This window comes from Bidens hawaiensis, unplaced genomic scaffold (assembly GCF_021521415.1).
Source record: "Bidens hawaiensis isolate Kalapana, Puna unplaced genomic scaffold, B.hawaiensis_p1.1 tig00009662_1, whole genome shotgun sequence".
Lineage (NCBI taxonomy): Eukaryota > Viridiplantae > Streptophyta > Magnoliopsida > Asterales > Asteraceae > Bidens > Bidens hawaiensis.
Window position 1 is genome coordinate 670,618 of NW_027491725.1, and position 27,762 is coordinate 698,379.

At 40.1% G+C, this 27,762-nt stretch overlaps 1 pseudogene across 1 annotated transcript; it reads right to left on the reverse strand.

Annotated features, from left to right (window-relative positions):
• LOC143533363 (cellulose synthase-like protein H1) lies at positions 1-27,143 on the reverse strand (annotated as a pseudogene). The gene is made up of 8 exons (XR_013135337.1): positions 26,814-27,143; positions 26,297-26,627; positions 26,088-26,213; positions 24,444-24,548; positions 1,933-2,142; positions 1,710-1,821; positions 1,424-1,611; positions 1-826 (listed from the first exon to the last, which is right to left on the reverse strand). The product of XR_013135337.1 is annotated as a cellulose synthase-like protein H1 (transcript).
• Between the last annotated feature and the right edge of the window lie 619 nt (positions 27,144-27,762).

The window sequence follows — 27,762 nt, forward strand, 5'->3', positions numbered from 1 at the left end:
CTATTGAGGCGATCTTCTACATAAGCAAACAAAGAGCAAAGCCAAAATTCCTGATTTCCAAATCGTTGAGAATGGAATCCCATATTTCCCGTTCGCAAACAACCCTTTCAAGAACTCCCAAAAGCATAGTATCACCCAGATACTACAAAACATCTCTGCTAGCCCTAATCCTAGCAACTCCATCCAAATTTCACTATATTCAACCTTAAATAGTCTTAAGGCCCCAATGGCCAATGCCACCATTTGATTTGTGTTCCTTTTGTGTTACTTCAAAACCAGTTGTTGAGAAACCCATGAGCTTTAGCATGACACTTAAAAACCCGAGTAACCACGCTGTCATTGCAGTCACCCTTCCCATTGTCTGTAAATTCCACCACATACGTAGTGACACACCTAGACGTTTACACTCCCACAAAACATAAAGATTGTAAATTGAGAAAATACCCACAATAATAATAAAAGCCCATTCGTTGACTTGGGGCAAGAAATGCGAGTCCGTGATGATACAATATGCAGGAAGAGATGCATAACATATCTCAGGAATGGACTGGACTGCCCGTAAAAATAGCCAGTAGTAAGCAAGGGCTTGTCGAAGCCAAAGGTTTCCTTTTATAGTTAGAAGGAACGGGTTTTTATTGGTGAATAAGAGCTCAAGAAGTCCGGTGGACCATCTTTTTTGTTGGGTCAAAGAAATCGGGTATGTTAATGGCGCACAACCAAGAAAAGCAAGTGGGTCTGGTGAGCACATGACGGATTTCCATCCTTTGCCATGGATGTTGATTGATGTGAGCATATCTTCAGACGCGGACCCATAAAGCCAACCAACCTGAATATGGGTTTAAGGAATTCAATTAATAATAGAACTATAATATTATGCTATGTTTAATGCCTATTTAGGTGATTTAATGCAGGGATAACGTATGTGGAGACACTCTAGTATTGTTAATTTTTTTAAGTGAGGCGTTATTTATGGATAGATAAATAATTTGAATATGAATGCATACAAATCAGTCATATACTTCATTAGATGCTTATTGAAAGAGGTTTAGAAAGGCATAACCGGTATTGTTTTAAAATTTTCAAGTTACGGTATTTTTATTTTCATTTTATAGTTGTTTGGCAAACATTTGGTTGGCCTGGTATAATTAACAAAACAATATGCATACTTAGGTGGTTTGTAAAATTGTAAGCCCATATCAGATGCCCTGCTCTGCCGATCGATCAACCTGACTTAAATCATTATTTGTTTGTAAAATATAAGAAAAGAACAGACAAAAGGTGTTTGCAGGTCAACCCGGCCCGATGCAACTCAACCCGACCAATTTGAACCAATACCTGCAGATGAGAACTACCCTTTTTTTTCCTATTTTATTATTATTATTATTATTATTATTATTATTATTATTCACTAATATCCATTTACCTTTTTGCCCCAATGTGTACCATACTCGTAGCTACAGCCTGCAACATCGATGGCTGACTCAATTAAACTAGAGGGATTCGTCCGAATTTCTATAGTTGCGTTTGATCCTGCTAATATCTCAGCAGCCGATTCTCCCAATTTAAATGATTTTCCAAAGGCTTTATGTAGATCTTCATTTCTTATATTTCCTATTTACAAAAGAATGTATTAAGTGATAAAATGAATATACAATCACGCAAAACAAAAGACGCCGGAAAATTAAATAAGTTTTAGCTAGCATATATACCAGATTTTATCTTATCGTTGGGAGATGCACCATAGATAACCTTTCGTCTATGAAAACAATTTGATCCCACATAGAAAGCCCCTTGAAGTGCTTCTATTCCACATGCAAGATACTGATATAAATGTGACAAAAAGGTTAATAATTAGTACCTCTGCAGCTATACTGTGAGACCATGGTAGATGAATTAGAAGAACAAAAGCTTAAAGGAATTAAATAAGCGCACGTAAGCATTAGCAAACTGATTCCCAAATGGGTCGTCCTTCAATCCATCATAAAAAGCTTGAGGGAATTGAACAAATGCATAATCTTGATCATTCTTGTTATCAAATACCATACACATTGCATGAAGAAAAACTTGTGGATTGTTCGCATACATATCACAATCTACATTCAGCATCAGGGGCGCGTTTGTCATTACTCCTGACACTCTAGCCTGCTCATTGTTTAATAAACATATATATGATTTTGCTCGTTAAACGTTTTTGAATTATGACAGGCTTATATATTTTGGAACAGCTATAAACAGAATGTACTAACCAAAACATTCAAAGCTCCAGCTTTGTAATGATGAGGATGTTTGGGGTTTTTCTCTTTGTATATTTTATAGAGTGTAGGGGTATGGTACTAAACCCGGTTTTACGACCCTAAATTTATTATGTTTGGCTTATTTTATTATATGGACTAATACAATGTTATTGGGCTGAGGGGGTTTTGTGGAGGTAACCCTAACTGGGCTAGGCCCATTAGAGTACCATGATGGTGGCCATGAGGCTCCCTATATAAGGAGGTCTCCACCTCCTTATTAGGGGTTGGTCATTCTCAATAAGAGCCACCACCATATTTTTGTGTCTGTGAACAAGAGATCCTGGAGATTTCTTAGCGGTCACCTCCACACCCCCAAAAAGTCATTGCAGATCCCAACCAGCCGGAGAAGAAGATCAAGACGTGGTTCGTTCATCTTGAAATCCGTGGAAACATCGTCATGGATCAGGTCAGATTCATCTCGTGCTTCGACATTGGCGCCATCCGTGGGACGGCAATGAACCACGCTTCGCTTCTCGTCTCGGCCCTCCGATCTGTTCATCAATATCTCGGGTCTACGGTTTCTTCTTTCAGATATGTTCTATGGAAATCCAAAAATCCGTAGATCTAAAAAATACTTCTAGATCTGGAAATACACAGGAAGAAATACCACCGAACTTTTGGGGAAAACCCTTAGATCTGTGTTTTCTCTAAGTGAAATATACCAAATCTAGTTATGATTTTTTCAGATCTGGGTTCGTTTGAGCAACAGTCACACTTCATATTCATAGATCTATAAATCCTATTAGATCTGTTGGTTTTACATAAAACCTACCTGATGTGGATATTCAAAATCTCTAGATCGTGCGCGCCACCGCGGATCAAAATCTCTCCCTGTGGATCAACTTCGGATTCCGCATGCGCGCTCCCGGCGATCACTCTACGCCACAGCGGGTCGCATGCGCGCTCCCGGCGATCACTCTACGCCACAGCGGGCCGCATGCGCGCTCCCGGAGATCACTCTACGCCACAGCGGGTCGCATCCGCGCTCCCGACGATCACTCTACGCCACAGCGGGTCGCATGCGCGCACCCGGCGATCACTCTAAGCCACAGCGAATTGCATGCGCGCTCCCGGCGATCACTCTACGCCACAGCGGGTCGCATGCGCGCTCCCGGCGATCACTCTACGCCACAGCGGGTCGCATGCGCGCTCCCGGCGATCACTACACGCCACAACGGGCCGCATGCGCGCTCCCGGCGATCACTCTACGCCACAGCGGGTCGCATGCGCGCCCCCGGCGATCACTCTACGCCACAGCGGGTCGCATGCGCGCCCCCGGCGATCACTCTACGCCACAGCGGGTCGCATGCGCGCCCCCGGCGATCACTCTACGCCACAGCGGGTCGCATGCGCGCTCCCGGCGATCACTCTACGCCACAGCGGGTCGCATGCGCGCCCCCGGCGATCACTCTACGCCACAGCGAATTGCATGCGCGCTCCCGGCGATCACTCTACGTCACAGCGGGTTGCATGCGCGCTCCCGGCGATCACTCTACGCCACAGCGGGTCGCATGCGCGCTTCCGGCGATTACTCTACGCCACAGCGGATCGCATGCGCGCTCCCGGCGATTACTCTACGCCACAGCTCACGCATATCACATGCTCATGAAGACAGCCAAAACCTATGCTCGTGGCGCATATCACATGCTCACGCATCACGCATGCTCACGCGTATCACGTATGCTCACGCATACCACATATGCTCACGCATCACGTATGCTCACGCATCACGTATGCTCACGCATATCACATGCTCACGCATCTCATATGCTCACGCATCACATATGTTATTGGGCTTCACGTACGCTCATGCATATTAGATGCTCACGCATCATGCACGCTCACGCACCACATCTGCGCGTGAGAATAAAGGCGACATTGCGCAGGCCGCGCGTAAGCGACATAACAAATGAACAGTCTAATCCAAATCAGGATAAGAACAACCATGATTGTACTCATATGGCTACGCGCCATACTTAAAGGTTGGGAATCCTCATAATATCCCATATGGCTACGCGCCATACTTAAAGGTTGGGAATCCTCATAATATCCCATATGGCTACGCGCCATACTTAAAGGTTGGGAATCCTCATAATATCCCATATGGCTACGCGCCATACTTAAAGGTTGGGAATCCTCATAATATCCCATATGGCTACGCGCCATACTTAAAGGTTGGGAATCCTCATAATATCCCATATGGCTACGCGCCATACTTAAAGGTTGGGAATCCTCATAATATCCCATATGGCTACGCGCCATACTTAAAGGTTGGGAATCCTCATAATATCCCATATGGCTACGCGCCATACTTAAAGGTTGGGAATCCTCATAATATCCCATATAGCTACGCGCCATACTTAAAGGTTGGGAATCCTCATAATATCCCATATGGCTACGCGCCAAACTTAAAGGTTGGGAATCCTCATAAACCCATAGGCCACGCGCCAAGCTTAAAGGTTGGGCACACCTCATAATTTGGCCGAGGATGGGAACCATGCAATACATCCACTTTTAGTTGACATGTTTTTGCAGGTTCGGCTACGAGCCGCACAAACACCTATGACATCATTATTATTATCTGGCCATTTGTGCCTCCATTATTATTTTGAAAACAGGCCAGGATATTCATCCTGCGCGGAGGAGGCCCTTGTGGGCCAGTCATTATCATCATTTTATAGCTCGTAAGTCGCCTCGCGCGCAAGCTTTTATTATTCTTATAGCTCGTAAGACGCCTCGCGCGCAATCTTTTATTATTCTTATATCTCGTAAGACGCCACGCGCGCAGGCTTCATTATTCTCATAGATCCGTAAGTCGCCTCGCGCGCAGGCTTCATTATTTTTACAGCTCGTAAGTCGCCTCACGCGCGCAAGCTTTATTATTCATATAGCTCGTAAGACGCCTCGCGCGCAAGCTTTTATTATTCTTATAGCTCGTAAGACGCCTCGCGCGCAAGCTTTTATTATTCTTATAGCTCGTAAGACGCCACGCGCGCAGGCTTCATTATTCTCATAGATCCGTAAGTCGCCTCGCGCGCAGGCTTCATTATTTTTACAGCTCGTAAGTCGCCTCACGCGCGCAAGCTTTATTATTCATATAGCTCGTAAGACGCCTCGCGCGCAAGCTTGTATTATTCTTATAGCTCGTAAGACGCCTCGCGTGCAAGCTTTTATTATTCTTATAGCTCGTAAGACGCCACGCGCGCAGGCTTCATTATTCTCATAGATCCATAAGTCGCCTTGCGCGCAGGCTTCATTATTTTTACAGCTCGTAAGTCGCCTCACGCGCGCAAGCTTTATTATTCTTATAGCTCGTAAGTCGCCTCGCGCGCAAGCTTTTATTATTCTCATAGCTCATAAGTCGCCTCGCGCGCAAGCTTTATTATTCTCATAGCTCGTAAGTCGCCTCGCGCGCAGGCTTTTATTATTCGGCGTGCTATATCTTATTCATGCTAGTGCACCATCATTATCATAAAAACCACAACACGTCACCATCATGAAGAAAACCTCCCAAAACTCAAAGACAATAAAGATAAGGCCGAAGAAAAGGGAAAAAACCGCCTCACGCCCTAACACACCTCATAAAGTCCAGCGCTCCACCTAAACTCTTGCGCGCCCAGGAGCAACGCTGGACTTGGGGGGGCTTGTAGGGGTATGGTACTAAACCCGGTTTTACGACCCTAAATTTATTATGTTTGGCTTATTTTATTATATGGACTAATACAATGTTATTGGGCTGAGGGGGTTTTGTGGAGGTAACCCTAACTGGGCTAGGCCCATCAGGGTACCATGATGGTGGCCATGAGGCTCCCTATATAAGGAGGTCTCCACCTCCTTATTAGGGGTTGGTCATTCTCAATAAGAGCCACCACCATATTTTTGTGTCTATGAACAAGAGATCCTGGAGATTTCTTAGCGGTCACCTCCACACCCCCAAAAAGTCATTGCAGATCCCAACCAGCCGGAGAAGAAGATCAAGACGTGGTTCGTTCATCTTGAAATCCGTGGAAACATCGTCATGGATCAGGTCAGATTCATCTCGTGCTTCGACATAGAGGATTTCCAAGAGTCAAAAGGAAGCATAATGCGACCATATCCCCCCCACCACACACACACAAAAAAGACTTATTTTCTTCCATGGTGCATTTTATATATCTTAGAATACGTGTTGAAATGTTACATCATCGTCTTATTTCCCATCACTTTTTATTTTTCTTATGATGTTCTCTATAAAATAAAAAATAATAAAAAAAAACATTTAAACATTACACATAATTAGCATATTAAGAAAACACACACAATATAAATGACTTAAATGAATATATGATTATTCTAAAATATAATATGAATAAGATCGTAACTAAAATAATACATTTAAAGTTGATTTTTAATTTATACGTCTTTAAGTCATTAATATATCAACTTCACATTAATCAATACATTTTATGGTGAGCAAGTTAGACACCTCGTGAGTTACGGTGGCTAGCTCGGACTTAATTCGTGAAAGAACTTTAATGCTTGCGCCGGTTACATTGTAGAATGAAAATATGGAGTGAATAATATATACATACCCCATGAGCTAGCGATCAAATGGTAAGATCAGGCCCAACTCCGAAAACGGTTAAAAGTTTTTGGGTCGAAGGCGGAATTGTTTTCTGTGCCTTAATAGAAAGGGGTATCTTGTTGGGTTCAAACAATTTAATTTTTAAATAAGTCTTAATTTTTTGGGCCTTATGATCCGGTTGTGTAAAAAACATTTTACTATAAAAATAAGGTTAAAATGTGTAAATTAGTGAGGTTAGAACCCACAAACTTTTTGTTGAAAGTCATACCCTTTGGACACTAAACCAAGCTAGTGGTTGTATAATTAAGTTTAACATTATATATACATATTGTTTTATATATATATATATATATATATATATAATTTATTTATAAAAAAATCCGAACCTATCGGAGTATTGGGCCGGGGTCCGTCGACCACACGGCCCTAGGTGAGATGTATGTCTATTGATAAATAAAATGGTGAGTTCAAATCCTTACTAAGTGTAAGATTACAAGAATTATAGATGGAAGATTTTGCTGCTAAAAGAATCCATACATTTATGCCAGTTTTTGAGTAACCAAATTGATTACAAAATATGATTAAAAAAATAGTATTAATATTATTATGATGATATACGTGAATAACCATAGCTCGCTCCTTGTATCTCCAATCTCTTTTCGGTTCTTGTGTGATTCTCTATATCCACACACCAATTACAAATGTAGCATTTTTTAATAATCTATACTAATTAATAAATAAAAGTTTTCTTATGTCACGTGTCATCCTTTTAGCTCATCATTCCTCTCAAATTCCCGCCTCCCACCACACTCCTTTTACAAACATGGTTCATATCCTTACCCGACCCAATTAACTACTTATAACCCGAACAAACACATTGGTGATTTTCTAGAAACCATATTTCTCCCTTTTCCTTGTATGAAAATCTTTCAAATTAATATCATTACCAATTATAAAACTTTCTAAAATATTTTACAACCACCTTTAGCCGTTTTCGGTTTTCACCAAACTGAATCATTTTAACCCCAAAAGGCAAAACCTGAAACCCACACCAAAATCAAAATTTAAATTTGCTCAAAACCCTCATATAATCAAACCCATGAACCCCTCTTTCAATCAATCAAACTAATCAATTCAATCCAACCGATGCCGATTCCACCATCAATCGCACAAAATCCAATCTCTCTTCTCATTGATCCGACAATTCGTTCCCCAAATTTCAAAATTACCTGCGACAATACTTCAAATTTATATCTAGAAAACCAAAATAAGAAACTTCGAATTTCATCTTCAAAATCACTGCGACCAGAACTAATGACTTTCTTTGATTTCTCTAATATATATGAGAAATCCTAAATCATTTTTCTAGAGTTTGGTAATGTTTCTTCAAGAAACTGTAAATCAATCTTTATTTCACTAACACATCTATCAACAATTGATAATAATCGTTTTCGAATTTCAAATACAATATATAACATCTGCAAATATAAATTTTATTTTTAGTATCTTATCATTCTACACCTTAGTAATAGTCAACTAATTTAAACATACAATGTATCTTACTTATTTAAACATACAATGTTGTTAGACGCATCAATGTTGATTTTAAGTGTACAACATTGATGATTCATTTGCTCTATCGTCAACTAAACTGCCGAAGGTTCACTCAAAGGATGTGTCCGATGCAACTTGGAATAACAAACTGTTGATTCCAAAAACATAGAAGTAGATGTTTTTTATTGTTACAAACAGTTTTCTTTTTTATTATCCTTTTTCATTGTTTGTTCATATTCTGTTTCTTTTATCATATATCTGACTTTATGGAGATTGTTTTTTATTACTGAAATGGCATGATTATCTTATAAAATTTTATCTCTTTACAATTTTATATTATCTAAACATTTGATGTTATATGAAATGAAACGCTATGTTTCATATTTTTTGGTACTAAGACATCCTTTGAATTTTTAAAATATAACAGCATCAACTTTATGCACTTACTATCGTTGTTATAAATACTATTAGAAAGCACCATATATTTATACACGAAAAAACATATAGTAAAATTATTTTATCATAATCTGATTATGAAATTTAAACATCATTTTCTAATTGTTTATAAATTAATTATTTGCTACATGTATGTTATGCAACACTAAACTTCTAATTGCCAAATATTTTACTGTTAAGTAATATGGTTACTATAAAAAAACTTCTAATTACTATTAAAAATGAATTGTTTCAATAAAATATAATTATAAGTTTACGTATATTTTTTTATTAATTTAACTCGATCATGACATTATTAAATTGTATCATATATATTGTACTCGGTCATAATATATTTAATATGTCTTGCTATCAATGTATTAGTAAAAAAAACATATTATTTCACTATAATGTATGTTTCTATTTTTTATATATAATTCTCAAATTTTCTTATCATGACTTTTTAAAATTGATATTTCAAATATTTTGAACTTATAAAATTAAATTTGTTAAACCCGTGTTATACACGGATAGCTAACCTAGTATTGTAATATAATACTGAAGAAACACAAATCCACCCCTCAAGGTCTAACACGTTAGTCCGAGGGTAATGGTTAAGTATTCTACACTATGGGTTATAAAACCTTCTTAGCGCAGACAAGTATATCCTGCAAAATAGAACACCGTGAGCTCGTTACGAGGAATGGGGGGGATCTCTCGTAACCACCCTCCGGCGTGAGAATCAGTATTTGATAATATGAGAGGGTATAATTTGATAGTGATAGTGAGAGTGAGTATATCCTTTACCATTTGAAGGTTTACTGGTATTTATAGCCGGAAGAGAGAGAGTGTGACCAACCACGTTGTCAGGTTTTCCACCAATAATATTCCCCACTCGTGCGGTTATGGTGGTTGGTGGAAGTTGGTGGGCATCATGGCCTTCTGACAAGGATTTGATTGTACTGTTTGTATCATCCTTTATGTGTTATCCAATCCCCATTGGTTTGGTGTTTATCTCTATGTGGGTTACCATCTTTTTGTCCCATGCTGGTGGGACCTTTGCATAACCACTCCCGAGGTGTCAGGAAAAGCTATATTGGACTCCACTATTCGCGCCATGCACTACGCCTTGCGTTAGTGGCTTCCTGGCGCCTAGTGTTCCGCCCGGCGTATGCAATTAGTGTAAAACTTAGCCAAATGGTGGGTTTTATACCCTACCTCTACAAATACAACTAATTGTATTAATTATTAAATTCTTGAGTAACGAGATTGGTCAATTCACGTCATTGGACTTTCTAAACCAATACAGATCTAATATTTCTTGGGATTTCTCGTAAAAGATGCGCTTTTTTTGAAACCCATATAGAACTCAAGGTGTTTTTGTTCAGTTGTAGAAATAAAATAAAAGGATTAATAGTAAAGTTATAACAAAATAATTAAGCACAGTGATGTTTTGTTAGCCTGAGACCGATACATATCATTCTCAGAATAGCCCATTTAAAAAATGTGTTTCTAAAATAATCCTTAATAATTCAAGTTTCTAACTTTGTCCCTTTGTTATCTCATCGCCGACGACATGATAGCGAACACCGACGATGCGTTATTGAAACAAGTAGGATAACGACACGTGGCCGGAATAGGTCGTCGACGATGCGTTAGCGGATAACGCATTGCCGCTACCCTACGTTAGCAACATAACGCATCGTCAACCACTAGGGTAGCAGCGATGCGTTATGTTGCTAACGTAGGGTAGCAGCGATGCGTTATCCACTAACGCATCGTCGACGACCTATTCCGGAGAAATTCCGGTCACGTGTTGTTATCCTATTTGTTTCAGTAACGCATCGTCGGTGTTCGCTATCATGTTGTCAGCGACGAGATAACAAAGGGACAAAGTTGGAAACTTGAATTATTAAGGATAATTTTGAAAACACATTCTTTAAATGGGCTATTATGAGAATTTTCCCTATAACAAAATAATTAAGCACAGTGATGTTTTGTTAGCTTGAGACCGATACATATAATTCCCGACTACTGACTACTGCACTCTTCAAATTTGGAGATCTTTGATGCCCCACTCTGATCAGACTATGTTGTCTTAATTGGGTCTACGCTTACTTCAGAGTTTGGCTTGGGTGTTCCCCTAGGAAACCATACTGCCGGCCGCCACTTGACAGTCGTGCAACTACAAGAGCATAACTCTCTTGCGTAACACACGGTGAGACGAAAACCGAGTTGGGGTTAGGGTTCGAACTGACAACCTTTGTATAAGGCCTAGCTCAAATCCTCCATTGCCAATATCCACTCAAAAATGACACAAGATATTCAAATTACTTAGGTCTTCACTAGAGAATCCAAACCTCCTACTACTAGGCCACGAATGCAACTTATAATTTTGGCTTTATTAGATATAACACTCATGGAATCAATATTTTTATTAATAGAAACACCAATACATTTTGATCCAAGAACTACGCTTCATTACAAATAAATCAAGTATCAAGTAACCTAAAAAGATTAGGAATATCTTCTACATAAGTGCACAAAGAACAAAGCCAAAACTACTGATTTCCAAATCGTCGATGATGGAATCCCATATTTTCCGTTCCCAAACAACCCCTTCAAGAACTCCCAAAAGCATAGTAACAACCAGACACTACAAAACACCTCTCCTAACCCCAATCCCATTATCTCCATCCAAATCTCATTATACTCTACCTTTGATAATCTTAACACACAACTGACCAACATGGTCATGTTGTCCAATATAATGACAACACCTGGCACAATCACAGGTGACTTGTCATATGTAAACCTGCCATCATTTTCATCATCATTAGCACCAATACCATCATCGTAATTTGACTTGTGTTCCTTTTGTGTTCCTTTTATAGTAAGAAGTAACGGGTTTTTATCGGTGAATAAGATCTCAAGAAGCCCCATGGCCCACCTTTTTTGTTGTGTCAACGAACTCGGTTATGTTAATGGTGCACAACTAAGAAAAGGAAGTGGGTCTGGTAAATAAAGAACGGATCTCCATCCTCTACCATGAATACCAATTCCCGTGAGCATATCTTCTGCTGTAGATCCATAAAGCCAACCAACCTGAAAATAAATATATGAAACTGCTTTCGTAATATCACAATTGGAATACTTTACTATGTTTAATGTAAGGCCCCGTTACCGGTAGCCCTAGTTTCGTGTTGGATTTACTCATAAACGCAATTCTAAATATCAGAGTTAATTAAAACATTCGCGGAATATAAAAGCTTTCATAAAACATTTCATAACAAAACACGTCTTGTCTTAAAACATCATTTTGTCTTTCAAAATAAACGAAACATTAAACTTAAACGTCTTAAGTCTTCCGATGCCAGCCTCTTATTCAGTGCCACGTGTCTCCTCAAGCGAGCTGCCTCATCCTACTCACCTGCGTACATACTAAAAGTCAGCTACGCTGAGTGAGTTCCAGTTAATCATACACTATACAATACACATAAACTTATATTCTTTCATTCATACTTTCATACTTTCTTTTGTATTAACTTACTTTCATATCTTACGTTATAAAGAGCATTACGCCCTACATTCCTCGAGTATTATTAGGGCTCGGTACCCTCCTTCCTCGAGTATTATTAGGGCTCGGTACCCTTCTTCCTCAAGTATTATTAGGGCTCGGTACCCTCCTTCCTCGAGTATTATTAGGGCTCGGTACCCTCTTTCCTCGAGTATTATTAGGGCTCGGTACCCTCTTTCCTCGAATATTAGTAGGGTTCGGTTCCCTAGTTCTCGAATATTAGTAGGGTTCGATTCCCTCTTCGTTACCATACAACCATACATCATACCTCGAGTATTATTAGGGCCCGGTACCCTCTTCGTAACCATACAACCATCCTTTCCTTCTTTTATTAACTTTATCACATTCATACACATAAGCATACATATCATACTTACCTTATACTTAGCGTTACAACCTGACAGTACGTGCAATATCCGAAGATCGTTCACGTACCGTCAAGCCATCATTCATACATATCACATCATTCACATAAGGCATACACTTATCTCTTAGGATAAGCGTATTAACAAACATATCGAGTATGCACACAGCCCCAAAAACATAACACATAATTGGGGCTAGAAACTCACCTGAACACGGTTATGTTCACCGTTAATCGTAATCCCTTTCTTCAGTTGTGCACGGCTGACTGTATAACAAGTATACGTATCAATTAACTATCACTACTCATATCATCTTTCTAGTCTTAACTACTACCCACAACGAACGGGGGTCCGGGGGCAGTGCCCCTGGCAGCGGGGTCTAGGGGCGGCAGCCCCTAGCAGGGTCCAAGGGGCAGAGCCCCTGGCTGGGGTCGAGCTGCCAGGTCAGCTTGGAAAAATTTTATTTACATTAACTGTCTTAACACATTTTCCATTAGGTTTTTAATTTATTTTCTAAGCGAACTTAACTTTAGGCGAAGTTAAACCTTAAGCGAACTTAGCTTTAGGCGAAGTTATCAGTTAGGCGAACTTGGCCTTAGGCGAAGTTATCAGTTAGGCGAACTTGGCCGTAGGCGATGTAACACCCCGACCAAAGGCGGATTATACATCGGGGCGCCACATATTGCTTCATTACTCGCGACACTATTGGTGTCAATATTTATTAATACACATTTTATCGCACACGCGCAGCGGGGAAAATAAAATACATAAATCAAACATAAATCAATATATTTTAAATTATAACATTCAAACAACATTAACTTGTCTTGATACATTTTAATCTAGGTCCAAAAGTAAAAACGTCCTATGTGTCCACAAGCTCCAAAACAGCTACTGCAAACCTGAACATGTGTTAAAATAAACGTCAAACACTTGCGTGTTGGTGAGAAATCAAGTTTAATACAATACATAGATAACAATAAATCTGCGCGCAACATGTGTATGTCTGGTTTTCAACAAGGGTGTAATCTGATCGGGACCAACTCTAGGAGACAAGACTGCCAGTGCTCACAATTGAGCTCACAAACAAGACTAACTGTGCATGTGTAAACAAAAGAGAAAATCATAAACGAATGTTCTCCCGTGTTCATCTAATGGTACCATGAAAACTGCGGAATAGACCGTCCATACGGTTAATGATCCACACATACAAATAAACAGCCAAGTCTACGTCCTCAACACATGGGATACTGCGCGACTAAAGTTCATAAACAGTTTAAGACTCAAGTTTTGTATGAACACATGAACATCCCAAAGCATTTAAAATAAAAAGGGATTAGATACGAGATAACTCACTTGATAAACGATGCGATGTAAGATAAAGCAAGAACCAACTTTAAACAAGCACAAGTTAACCTATAAATAAGATTGTTGTTTTAATGATCTGTTTTAAGTCTAGATAATAAGTTAGCATAATTAATAAGTAAATTATTATATAATATATATATATTACCGGAAAAGCAGGGCAGAACAGGGAGGAAGACGGAGGCAGAGAGGAAGACGGCAGAGAGAGCAAGGAGCAAGAGAACAGGAGAGATTAAGTGTTTGTGTGTGATGTGTTATGAAAATATTATTATTATTTATAGAGAAACCCTAGGGAACACAATCCCTAGAAAAAGGGGAAAAGATTTCAAAAAGTAAAAGAAAAGATATCAACGGTAAAAAAGTTCTGAAAAGTAAAGATATCAAAAGATATGGCAGCTGCAGAGGCAAGATAAAGCTGACAGGGAACAGTAAAAAGGCATGGGCAGGTCAGATAAAGGTACTGGTCAAGCATGGCAAAAGCAGATCTCAAAAGATAATGTCAGTCACTTTATCTGTCAACCAATGGGGTTGGTGCGCATGCTGCGCCGAAAGTAACTTTTCAGACATAAAGCAGATTAGGTCAACAGCACAAAAGATAAGACAACACAAAAGCAAACGGCTAGATTAAACAGAAGAAAACTCAAAGGGTTAAGCGCGGGAAGGCTGAGTGCGCGAGCGCGAAGGCTGGCACAACAATCCTTAGCGCACTGCGGGAAGAATCACAAATCCTTCGCGTGCTGCGTGAAGAACAAGAATTCTAAGCGCATCGCGGGAAGAACATACATTCTTAGCGCACTGCGAGAAGAGTTCTCTTCACGCATCGCAGGAACAAGATGTCTTCACGCAGGCTTCCTATGTAAGGAGTCTGGCGCGTGGAGCTGCAGACATCCTTAGGCGGGAAGAACCAAAGGACAAGCAAAGAGTTAGAAGAAAAAGAGGAAACAAGGCTTAAGGGCGGGACAGCGACAAGAGGGAACAGAAGGCGGAAAGAGAGAAGAGGGATGGGACGGCGGAAAGAAAGAGAGAGAGAGAGGCGGGAAGGAAAATATATATATATTATTATTAAAAGTAAAATATAAGTATAAATAAATATTAAATCATAAAAGAAAGAGATCGGATAAGAGAAACGGGTACCTGGGTCGGGTCGGATCAGGGCAGATGTCACAGTCTCCCCTACTTTAAGAAATTTCGTCCCGAAATTTATCTCGAAGTAGGTTGCGCAGAGAACAGGTGCGGGTACTTGATCTTCATTTGATCTTCCCTTTCCCATGTAAACTCGGCTCCGCGCTTGGACTCCCAACGAACTTTCACGATAGGGATACGACTGCGCTTGGTTTGCTTAACCTCGCGATCCATAATCTCAACAGGCTTCTCAACGAAATGCATAGATTCATCAACTTGAACTTCATCGAGTGAAATGTGAAGGTTCTCGTCAGCTAAACACTTCTTGAGATTGGATACATGGAACGTTGGATGCACATTACTGAGCGCGGGCGGCAGGTCAAGTCTGTAGGCAACTTTCCCTACACGCGCGAGAATCTTAAATGGTCCAACATATCGAGGAGCAAGCTTACCTTTCTTCCCAAAGCGGACAACACCTTTCCAAGGCGACACTTTGAGGAGAACAAGATCACCAACTTGAAATTCGAGAGGCTTTCGCCTACGATCTGCGTAACTCTTCTGTCGGCTTCTGGCAGTCAGCAGATGATCACGGATCTTGGCGATTTTATCGGTTGTCTCTTGAACAAGTTCGGGTCCTGTGATTTGAGCTTCTCCCACTTCGCTCCAACAAATCGGGGAGCGGCACTTACGACCGTAAAGTGCTTCAAATGGGGCCATACCAATACTGGAATGATAGCTGTTATTATAAGAGAACTCAATCAAAGGCAGGTGCGAATCCCAATTACCTCCAAAATCAAGAACACTAGATCGGAGCATATCCTCAAGAGTTTGAATAGTTCGCTCAGACTGACCGTCAGTCTGGGGATGATATGCCGTACTCATGTCCAAGCGAGTTCCTAGCGCAGATTGGAGAGATTTCCAAAAGCGAGATATAAAACGGCCATCGCGATCGGATATGATGCTCAAAGGAGTACCATGGCGGCAGACAATATCCTTGACATAAAGCTGCGCGAGTTGCTCAACACGGTAGTTTTCACGAATGGGCAGGAAGTGAGCAGACTTAGTCAATCGATCCACTATTACCCAAATGCTATCATGTTTGCTTGCTGTCAAAGGTAACTTGGTAATAAAGTCCATCGCTACACATTCCCATTTCCACGTAGGAATTTCTGGTTGTTCGAGCAAACCAGATGGGCGTTGGTGTTCAGCTTTAACTTTAGAACAAGTCAGGCACTTAGCTACGAACACAGCAATATCCTTTTTCATACCGGGCCACCAATAAGTTATGCGCAAATCCTTGTACATCTTATCAGCGCCGGGATGAATAGAATACCGAGATTTGTGCGCTTCACACAGGATATCAGCGCGAAGATTCTCATCAAAGGGGATCCAGATGCGATTAAGATAGCAGAGAATTCCACTCAGATTAGGGACAAAGAGTGCTTCCGCGCCACACGCTAACTCGGCGCGAAGGTTACCATTACTGATGGATGCGCGCTGCGCGTCACGAATACGCGATTCAAGGTTGCTTTGAATCGGCGCGAAGTGAAGATGCTGTGCGCGGCAAAATACAGTTAAGCTGGCAGGGTTTTCGGCTGAGCGCATCGGCTACCACATTAGCCTTACCAGGATGATACCGGATCTCACAATCGTAATCGCTGATGAGTTCGTTCCATCGGCGTTGCCTCATGTTAAGTTCCTTTTGATCAAAGATATGCTGAAGGCTTTTATGGTCAGTGTAAAGGATACACTTAGTACCATAAAGGTAGTGTCTCCAGATCTTCAAGGCAAAAACAACTGCACCAAGTTCGAGGTCGTGAGTTGTATAATTCTTCTCGTGAACCTTGAGTTGCCTCGATGCGTAAGCGATAACCTTGCCTCGTTGCATAAGAACACAACCGAGACCTTGGTTGGAGGCATCGCAATACACGACAAAATCATCATTACCCTCAGGTAGCGCAAGAACAGGAGCTTCACACAACAAACGCTTGAGCGTCAGAAAGGCTTCTTCTTGCTTCGAGCCCCAAATATACGGTTTACCTTTGTGCGTCAGAGCTGTTAAAGGCAAAGCGATCTTCGAGAAGTTCGAAATAAAGCGCCGGTAATAACCAGCTAAGCCTAGAAAGGAACGGATCTCAGAAGGAGAGGATGGCGTAATCCAGTTCTTGATTGCTTCAATTTTGGATGGGTCAACATGAATACCCATCTTGTTAACAACATGGCCAAGAAACTGTACTTCATCCGACCAAAATTCACACTTGGAAAGCTTAGCATAGAGCTGCTCGGTTCGGAGCTTTTGCAACACCAACCGAAGATGTTGCTCGTGCTCGGCCTTGGTCTTAGAATACACCAGAACATCATCGATAAACACAATCACAAAACGGTCCAAGAAAGGCCTACACACCCGATTCATTAGATCCATGAAAACGGCGGGTGCGTTGGTTAGACCGAAGGACATGACCAAGAATTCAAAATGGCCATAACGAGTTCGAAAAGCAGTCTTCGGAACATCTTCATCGCGGATGCGCAACTGGTGATAGCCAGAGCGGAGATCAATCTTCGAGAAACAAGAGGCACCTTGGAGTTGATCAAAGAGGTCGTCAATACGCGGTAAGGGATACCGGTTTTTAATGGTGAGTTTGTTCAACTCGCGGTAATCAATACACATGCGAAACGATCCATCTTTCTTTTTAACGAACAACACCGGAGCACCCCAGGGCGAAGAGCTAGGGCGAATGAATCCTTTAGCAGTCAACTCTTGAAGTTGGCTGGCCAATTCTTGCATCTCAGCGGGTGCAAGACGGTAAGGAGATTTAGCCACGGGGGAAGCACCAGGGACAAGATCAATACGGAACTCGACTTCACGAGCGGGAGGGATACCAGGAAGATCATCAGGAAAAACTTCAGGGAAATCACGCACAACAGGGATATCGCGAAGCTTCCTTTCTTCAGCAGGATTAACCACATGGGCTAGAAATGCAATACACTTCTTCCGCAAGAGTCTTTGGGCTTCGGCGCAAGACATAAGTTTAAGACCACTGGAGGGTTTTTCGCCGTAGATGTGAAGGTCACCATTTTCTCGAGGAATGCGAATCAACTTCTTGGCGCAATTAACTTCGGCGCGATTATTCGAGAGCCAGTCCATACCAATAATAACATCAAAGCTTCCAAGAGGCATAGGGATGAGGTCGATCAGAAAATCGTTTTCGTTAAGATTAAGCGTACAATCTTTAATCACCGAGTTAATTAAAACAGTTTCGCCATTAGCCATTTCAACTGAAAAATTTTCTTTTAAGTTATCGCGCGGTCGCGCAAGCTTCTGCTCGAAGGCGCGAGAGATAAAGCTTCGATCGGCGCCAGTATCAAAAAGTATAGAAGCATAAAATCCGTTAAGTAAAAATGTACCATTAACTACGTCATTATTCGCTTGCGCTTGGTGCGCGGTTATGTTAAAAGCTCGTCCACGCGTCACTTGGTTCGAAATCTGGTTCACCGGTTTCGCTTGTGTGATTTGCACTTGCAGTCTCGGGCACGCGTTCCGGAAATGACTGGGATCACCGCAGTTAAAGCACGATCTGGGTCGTGGGTTTTGGTAGGTTGGTTGTGGGTTCTGCGGGTAGACTGGTGGTGTTGGCGCAATTGGATTTGCGGGAAGGACTCTACAGTTTTCAGCAGTGTGACCAGTACGGCCACATCGGGTACAAAGTCGACACGGGGTTTGGGTTGGGTGGTGAAATCTACAGGTTGGGCAAAAGGGATGGTTTCCTGTGTAAGGTTTCTTAGGAGGCGGGGCAGGGAGTGCTGGATTGGTTAGGGCATAGTTGTGAACTACAGGGGGAGTTGGGTAGGCTGACAGAGGGTTAGGCGCGTAAACTGGGGGTTGGTATGCGGGTTGCTGGACAATGGGCGGGTTGGTAAGCGCATAGGCCTTGCGCCTGCGCTTGAGGTTGTTACGGTTTGAGGGTTCAGGTTTGGTTTCTGTTGGTTCAGGGACAGTTTTGGTGGTTTTGGTCTTCTCAGTTCCCCGCAGGAACAGGGTTCCTGCTCTGACATGGTTGTCGCTGAGCACAGCGGCCAACTCGATGGCGTCAGAGAGGGTAACTGGGTTTCTGGCCCATACAGAATCTTGAATTTCCATGGGGAGACCCCCAAGGAATTTCTCGATTGCTCGGCGTGAAGGGGTAACAAGGTGAGGGACCAGTAAGCTTAGCTCGTGGAAGCGCGTCGCGTACTCGCGCGCTTCGCCACTGTATTGCTTCAAGTTCCAGAATTCTTCCTCCAGGCGCTTAACTTCGTTGGGAGGGCAGAATTCTCGCGTAAGAATTTCCTTGAATTCCTCCCATGTCATGCTAGAAGCAGCTTCTGCGCCACGCGCATGAGCTACTCCATTCCACCATGTAAGTGCTCTGGATTCCAGGACGCTGGAAGCATATAGGGTTCGTCTGTCTGAGGGGCATTGGGTGTGAAGGAAAGTGTTTTCTATCTTCTCGAGCCACTGGAGCATCACGGTGGCTCCTTCGAGACCTGTGAACTTTGGAGGGTTACCCGCGTTAAAGGATTTAATGTTATAACTCGAGGTGTTGGTATTGTTTTGGCTCAAAGCTTGGGCTATTGCGGCGGCCATTTCCTGGGAACGTTGCTGTCTACGCACGCGCGAGGCTTCTCTTCTCTGAAATCGGCGAGATAGCGGAGGCATTCTATAAAAGTTTTAATTTTAGTTAATATCTTGGTTTTATCGCAAAGTTTTAATCTTATAAAGCTTGGTTTCACGGAGTTAGATGCTATCAAAAGTTAAAGTAAAATAAATGATCCTAAATGCAGACTTAATAAAGGTAACAAATTCGAATCAGAAATCGACAATTCATGTATCACCATGACTTTCCGAATTCCCAATTTAAAATATACGAGTAAACGAGTATTGGAGATTGACGATTCATGTATCACCATGACTTTTCAATCTTCAATATAAAACATACAAGAAAATGAGTATTGGAGGTTGACAATTCATGTATCACCATGACTTTTCAAGTCTCCAACCTCAGAACATAATCGTAAATGGAAATTGAAAATCAGCTATTCATGTATCACCATGACTTTTCGGATTTTCAAATCCTACAAACGAATATGTAAGTAAAATCAGTAAAATCGAAATTCAACAAAAATCGAAATATCGCGAAATAGAACATAAAATCATATACTGCGCAAGTGCGAGCATATTCATAAATAACGAGTAATTAACAATAAGCGCGCAAACATGAGATTTCTCTCATGCGCGAGAAGGGACTCTTAGGTATTCTAGGCCGTTACGTCTAACCACCTATCCTAAAGTCAACGAGCTCTGATACCAATCTGTAACACCCCGACCAAAGGCGGATTATACATCGGGGCGCCACATATTGCTTCATTACTCGCGACACTATTGGTGTCAATATTTATTAATACACATTTTATCGCACACGCGCAGCGGGGAAAATAAAATACATAAATCAAACATAAATCAATATATTTTAAATTATAACATTCAAACAACATTAACTTGTCTTGATACATTTTAATCTAGGTCCAAAAGTAAAAACGTCCTATGTGTCCACAAGCTCCAAAACAGCTACTGCAAACCTGAACATGTGTTAAAATAAACGTCAAACACTTGCGTGTTGGTGAGAAATCAAGTTTAATACAATACATAGATAACAATAAATCTGCGCGCAACATGTGTATGTCTGGTTTTCAACAAGGGTGTAATCTGATCGGGACCAACTCTAGGAGACAAGACTGCCAGTGCTCACAATTGAGCTCACAAACAAGACTAACTGTGCATGTGTAAACAAAAGAGAAAATCATAAACGAATGTTCTCCCGTGTTCATCTAATGGTACCATGAAAACTGCGGAATAGACCGTCCATACGGTTAATGATCCACACATACAAATAAACAGCCAAGTCTACGTCCTCAACACATGGGATACTGCGCGACTAAAGTTCATAAACAGTTTAAGACTCAAGTTTTGTATGAACACATGAACATCCCAAAGCATTTAAAATAAAAAGGGATTAGATACGAGATAACTCACTTGATAAACGATGCGATGTAAGATAAAGCAAGAACCAACTTTAAACAAGCACAAGTTAACCTATAAATAAGATTGTTGTTTTAATGATCTGTTTTAAGTCTAGATAATAAGTTAGCATAATTAATAAGTAAATTATTATATAATATATATATATTACCGGAAAAGCAGGGCAGAACAGGGAGGAAGACGGAGGCAGAGAGGAAGACGGCAGAGAGAGCAAGGAGCAAGAGAACAGGAGAGATTAAGTGTTTGTGTGTGATGTGTTATGAAAATATTATTATTATTTATAGAGAAACCCTAGGGAACACAATCCCTAGAAAAAGGGGAAAAGATTTCAAAAAGTAAAAGAAAAGATATCAACGGTAAAAAAGTTCTGAAAAGTAAAGATATCAAAAGATATGGCAGCTGCAGAGGCAAGATAAAGCTGACAGGGAACAGTAAAAAGGCATGGGCAGGTCAGATAAAGGTACTGGTCAAGCATGGCAAAAGCAGATCTCAAAAGATAATGTCAGTCACTTTATCTGTCAACCAATGGGGTTGGTGCGCATGCTGCGCCGAAAGTAACTTTTCAGACATAAAGCAGATTAGGTCAACAGCACAAAAGATAAGACAACACAAAAGCAAACGGCTAGATTAAACAGAAGAAAACTCAAAGGGTTAAGCGCGGGAAGGCTGAGTGCGCGAGCGCGAAGGCTGGCACAACAATCCTTAGCGCACTGCGGGAAGAATCACATCCTTCGCGTGCTGCGTGAAGAACAAGAATTCTAAGCGCATCGCGGGAAGAACATACATTCTTAGCGCACTGCGAGAAGAGTTCTCTTCACGCATCGCAGGAACAAGATGTCTTCACGCAGGCTTCCTATGTAAGGAGTCTGGCGCGTGGAGCTGCAGACATCCTTAGGCGGGAAGAACCAAAGGACAAGCAAAGAGTTAGAAGAAAAAGAGGAAACAAGGCTTAAGGGCGGGACAGCGACAAGAGGGAACAGAAGGCGGAAAGAGAGAAGAGGGATGGGACGGCGGAAAGAAAGAGAGAGAGAGAGGCGGGAAGGAAAATATATATATATTATTATTAAAAGTAAAATATAAGTATAAATAAATATTAAATCATAAAAGAAAGAGATCGGATAAGAGAAACGGGTACCTGGGTCGGGTCGGATCAGGGCAGATGTCACAGGCGAAGTTATCAATTAGGCGAACTTGGCCTTAGGCGAAGTTACCAGTTATGCGAACTTGGTCGTAGGCGAAGTTAAGCTTTGAAGGCGAAGTTATGCTTTGAAGGCGAAGTTAAGCTTTTGCAGGCGAAGTTGTTCAGGTCAGCTACGGGTTTGGTTTTTATCAAGCATTTTGGCGATTTTAATACCCTTGTTATGGTTCGACATCACCCCCTACGTTCCCTAACCGTTTTCGTTCGTATATATATCCCGTATATACTATAAAGCTTGGACCTTTAAGGTAAAAACGTTCAATACTACGTAAACTTTAAAGATCAAGAACATATCTTTTATACGTTCGAGGTGGTCGCGGTTTGCTTGGTTGTCTCGTATATTGAAGATCTAATAATGGTCGGCTTGATTCTTGGTCTCGGATGTCTCTCTCTCTCTCTCGGCCGAATATGGTGTAGTGTATGTGTGTGTTTTTGAGTGTGTAGAGATTATGATGGAAATGAAATGAGGGTTTAGGGTTTTAGGTTGGTTTAGGGGATATTTATATCCCTTAAAGCCCATGGACCTAAGACCCATTCTCATTTAACCCATCTTAATTAATCTAAGTCCATGATCCGTTCTTTACTCGACATTAATTAATTAATAACGCGAAATCACTAAACGTTACTTTCTTTATTTAACATTATAAATTTTAGGATGTTACATTTAAAGCCCTTCTCTTGTCTTTTAAACGAGGACGACATGTAGGCGCCTTGTATAAACAAAAAATATATATATACTTAGCGGTTTCAATGAAAAAAATATAAGTGTTTGTAAGCCCATGTCAAATGCCCCGCCCAACCCGAACAACCAGACCAGGATCCGGACCGGTTCAACATGACCGGTTTGACTTCACTAATATCCATTTACCTTTTTGCCCCAATGTGTACCATACTCGTAATTACTGCCCGCAACATCGATTACTGCATCAATAAAACTAGACGAGCTCATTCGATATTCAACTTTTGCATCTGCTCCTGATAATATCTCAGCAGCTGATTCTCTCAATTCGAATGACTTCCCAAAGACTTTATGTAGATCTTCCTTTCTTATATTTTCTGTTTAACAAAAGAAAAAATATATATATTAAGAGAGAACGTGAATACGAAATCCCACTTAATAAAAGAAGAAAATTAACAAGTTTTAGTTAGCTTACCAGATGTTATGTTATCATTTATAGAAAGACCATAGATAACCTTTCGTCTATGAAAACAGTTTGATCCCATATAAAATGTCCCTTGAATTCCTGCTACTCCATTTATAATATACTGGTACAAGTGTAACAAAAAAGATTAGAGCTAGGGTGTTTGGATGTGTATTTAATCATCAGAAACAAATAAGAAGTGATGGTTAAAGACATTGCCTACATGTGTACAACTCTCAAGAATTAGTTTTCTTGGAGCTTATACGAAATTGATGGTCCGAATGAACTAATTACTTGAAATTTAAGTAAGATCCATGTGAGATCTCTTTAGACTAGAACTGGAAAAACAGAATATATATAGAACAAAAGTTTATTAAAGTTAAAAATACGCACATAAAAATTAGCGAGCTGAGTTCCAAACGGATCGTCCTTCAATCCATCATGAAAAGCTTGAGGGAATTGAACAAAACCAAAATCTTTATCATTCTTGTAATGGAGTACCACACACATGGCATGAAGAAAACCTTGTGGATTGTTTGCATACATATCACAATCTACATTCAGCATCAAGGGTGCATTCGTCATTACACCCGACACTCTAGCCTGCTCTTCAGTTAAAAAAGATAGATAGACATATCAAGATGCACATTACTAATATCTTGTTTGCTCATTAAACGCTTATCATTAATACATGACTTAATGTTCTGGAACGGGATTTTAAGTAAATAAAAATAAATTAAGGTGTACTAACCAAAACATTCATAGCTCCAGCTTTGTAATGATGAGGATGTTTGGGGTTTTTCTCTCTTGAGATGTATATTACATGTGGTAGGTCGTCTGTGTTCTCTGATATAACCTACAAAGGTTAACAACTCTAGTAAAATGGAAAAAAAATAATAATAAAATTAATCCTTTAATATAAATCCTAGGCAGAACAATTTAAGCCAGGGTGTGTTTACCAAACACTGGAAATTTCAATTGAATTTGAATTAGTGTGACATAAGGGGACTTCCGCAGATGAAAAAACCATGAATTTAACTGCTAATTTGTATTATAATCTTACTCGTAACAGTATATCAAATTTAAATTGCTAGCAAAGCAAGGTATTTTCAATCTTTAAGGGATTGATGATGGTATTATTATTTTCGTTCTTTCTTCCATTTAGCTATACAAACATACAACACCGGACTTCTCATACTAACTAATATTATTGTCTTTGCCGCAGGAGTTCACAAGTTCGTTTGCTTTTTCTTCAGATGTAAACTTCCCATCCTAATTAAAGTAACCCATCGTCTTCAACAAGGTTAGCGTATAATCCTTTACGAATATTCGCCTATACATTCTAAAGTGTTTGATCAATATTGTAACTTATCTTTGATTAAGACATGCCACGGTATTGAGTGTTGTATGCTACGAATCAACCAAAACCAACATTATCACATCAAAGTTTTCATTTTAATGTGAACCACCAAAAAGGTTGCAGGTGAGACTTTCCTGACATTTTTATCTTAATTATCAAAACACATGGATGACATCAAAATTTCAGATTTTTGCTATCAATAGGATTGGGTGTGTAAGAGATTTTGGATGCCCACTAGAAACACCAAAAAACGTGTGTTTATTTAGAATTTTGTTTTTAATCGTTTTGATATTTTATATTGTGTCCCCCGGGTTACGGATGTTTATTTAGATTTTTGTTTTTAATCGTTTTGAAATTTTATATTTTGTAATGATTTGCTTTATTTTTTTTAGTGTAGTTTTGTTTTGATTTATCAGATATATATTACTTTGTTGTGTTCATTATATTTTTTAACATTTGGGCTCTTTCAATTGAGATGCGTTGGTTTTTTTAGATTTTTAACGAACGATCATAAATGAACACGAACATGTTGATTTTTCTAAACGAACATACTTGTCTTATGAAAAAGGGATGGTTGATGTAGCTGACAATGGTGGTTGATGCATGAGATAAAGAGGAGGTTGACGATGGTGAGACATGACCAACGAAAATTATTGTTTGATTATGAAAGAGTTTCACAAATAAATGAGATGTCATAACTCATTTAAGGAATATCAGGGTTTGGTGAAACCCATGCCCGCAAATTTGGGTTCAACACGTGAGAAGCCTCAAATCACAAATCAAGCAATCTGGTGGATTGAGAGTGTTTGAGGAGTGACACACAGGATTTTATAGCAGGCATTTATATAAATAGATAGATGGATAGATAGATATATAAATGGGGCTTATATGTTAATATATTATACTTAAAAAAGCATGTTCTCTTATTGTTTTTAAAAAAAAGTTTCTTCTTTTAAATATATAGCCCCGCCGACTAGGGGCCCTAGACAGCGGCTGAGCCTTGTATCCCCTCCTGACGACCCTGGATATATGTACCTTGATAATAGCTGGATGGTCTGACCGGCTAACATCACCGAAATCAGCAAAACCCGAATCAGGTTCACATGTGATTGGCGTCTGAGCTGCAACCTCAATCTTCTTGTAAAGATCACCATATTCATTCTGTAATCATACACACGCAGACAAAAAAACATATGAATTTGTACAGTTATATACAGTGCAAATCAAATAAATTTTTTACGTACCTTCATAGTTTTCCATTCATGTTGGAACTCCAAAGATTCATCTTCTAAAGGGGTGGAATCGGGAGTGAAGTACCGAAACGGGGCTCTAACTTGGATATTATACTTTTTGCAAAAAGGTACCCAACGTTTTGCAAATCTTGTGGTCTCAACAAGCGAATAAAACGTAAGTGGTGAGCACCCGTCATCAGAAAGATAAAGAGCTAACTTGTTTGCCGGGTAATCCACCGCCAACAAGGATAATACAGTGTTCATTGTTATGATACATGGTTCCAGGATGGGATCCGCAGTGGTGACAAAGATGTCTACTGCTGGAAACTCAAATTCGTTTACCCTGAAACACGTTTAGCCAGATAAAGACGAGAGAAAGATAAAAAAACATTTTATTTAAATAAACCGTAACTATAATTGTAACTTTATTTTTTTAAGCTATTAATTGTACACTCGATAATAAAATAAACGTTTAAACGTACTAAAACCTAAGAACCGTAAGGATTAAAAACTTTGGGATATGTTTTACCTTTCTAAGAGTCGATCAGGGTATGTTTTCGTGGTGCATGGAGTCCATTTGATGGTGACACAAAGAATCCATATGAAAGTGAAGCACGACTCGCATAGAAAAGCGAGCAACCATGGGAGAGAGTTAATTTGGTCTTTGAAAGAAACGACCCGATAAACAAGCATGGAGATGAGCAGAGAAAGAATTATGAGCTCTATGGCCCGAGCCGTCTTGTTACTATGGTCTATCTTTTCTTGTAGAGGAAGACAACCTGAGTCCTGAGTTTTTATAGCCATAGTACATCAAAGCTATAAACAAAGATGTTTTAGATGAATCTATGTGTGTTCATGTCAATTTCTGTTGAACAAAGTTAAACAAGAAAGATTTGAAAAATCAAACTAAGACACTTATAATGGGTCGGGGGAGTATTAAAATGTGACCAAAATACCAAAGGACTTCCACGTAATGCATGACGATCACATAAAATAGTTATTATATTTGTGGTTACTTTTGGGTCATGACTATGAGTTGCGGACACAATAGTCTTTTCACCAGAGTCACAACTTTTCAGTCTTCGTTTCATGTCTATCAAGAGGGGTATGCGTTATTTTGTCTGGTTACCAATTATCTTTTTTTTTTTTTTTGTCTCAGATGAATTCTTCTGTCATATTTTGGGTTGTTTAGTGTAATTATACGGGTTTTATTTGATTTTAATCTGTATGAGCTTTTAAAGGTATTTCTTTATTCACGTTATCGAGTTTTATTGAAGATGATTTGTTGGTCAGGTAATAAAATTAAATGCCAGTACTAAATTAATATAAGGCTTCTTACCTTTGGACTAGGTGAATACATATCTATCAACTCCAAGTCAAGATTTCAGGTTTCTTAACTAATTATGATTTGTTCTTAGATCCTAATATGTTGGAAGTACTTGGGAATGAAGGCATGACGACAGAAGAATATCTTTCAG